Source organism: Coregonus lavaretus (genome assembly GCF_964263955.1).
Source record: "Coregonus lavaretus genome assembly, chromosome: 40".
NCBI lineage: Eukaryota > Metazoa > Chordata > Actinopteri > Salmoniformes > Salmonidae > Coregonus > Coregonus lavaretus.
In genome coordinates this window covers 5,791,216-5,792,493 of record NC_140027.1, presented here as the reverse complement: position 1 = coordinate 5,792,493, position 1,278 = coordinate 5,791,216, and positions in this window count along the sequence as shown.

Sequence of the window (1,278 nt, the reverse complement as noted above, 5' to 3'; positions counted from 1 at the left end):
AACTCTGGGTTAGGGGTTAAATAATTTTAAATGGTTAATCACAAAAGCAGATCATACATTGGCTCAAGAGACGCACTAAAATAATAGCTCCTAGAAGAATCATTCTGGGAATTATTACTAAAGGGGGGGATTTTTATTTTTCCACCATGGGAAATAAATCTTCTAAAGAGGTCCGGGAATTAACGGGGGATGAAAGATATATGTTAGGAAGAGATCGAAGAAATATGTTTTATGGATCCATTTGGGAGAAGAGGTATGAATTTATTGGGCATCTCGAAGTAAAAAGTTGCATATAAAATGAATTTGAAAAAACAGCGAAAGGAGGGGCTAGAGAGAGCGAGTGAGAGACAGTACATAAGTTCAGATGGTAGGAATGTAGTAAAAAAATATATATATATATGTATTCACTAACTGTAGGTCGCTCTGGATAGGAGTGTCTGCTGGGTGACTAGAATGTAAATGTATTATCATTGATTCAGTAATGATAGAAGGGTAGAGTTAGATAGAGAGAAAGAGGTAGTAAGAGCTATAGAGGGTGTAGTGCACCCTAAGACAGGAACAGGGGGGTTCAGGAGGGATTTGGAGAGTCTAGCAGCAAGCTTTAAGCTAAACACAGGGGAAATTGAGAGGGCAGTCAGAACCCTAGTTGGGAACGTGGAGAGACGTCACGAAACAACACAAAGTACGACCAAAGATATTTATAACTAACCCAAGACAGCTTATCTGTGTGGTTTACAGTGGGAGCAAATGCAGCATAGTGGGCAGAACACGCAAGGAGGTGGGCAAAGCCAAGCACGAGCTAGCGAGATCCTATTGGCGCGTTATAGCATGTATTTGCATATTTTCGTTAGGGAACGCCTCCTTTGAAGTGCGCATGTGCACAGACTCAATTCGACGTTGCACTCCTTCTAAACAACGCCATTTTTTAAACTTTGGCAAAGCATCAAGTCTATAAAACTCAGTGCACTGTGTTCGTAACAGATTATAGTTTTGGGAACATAAATGTATTGAGAGCAGATGTTTAATTGATGAAAAAAATAGCAGAATGTCGGCCCAGTTTCACCTAGTTCCATATTCTCCCACTACCCGCGACTGTACTTTCTCTCACTGCCATATTTGGTGGTGAGAAAACGAACGCTTCAGCTTTATAGCCCCTGTCTGGGTTGCTCCTTCTGTCTGTGGTACAACCGTTGTTATTATACCTCAGTGGGTACAAACCGGAAGAAGTTCTTCGCTGCAATAATTTGACACTTCTGCTTGTTCACTTAGAATAACTAC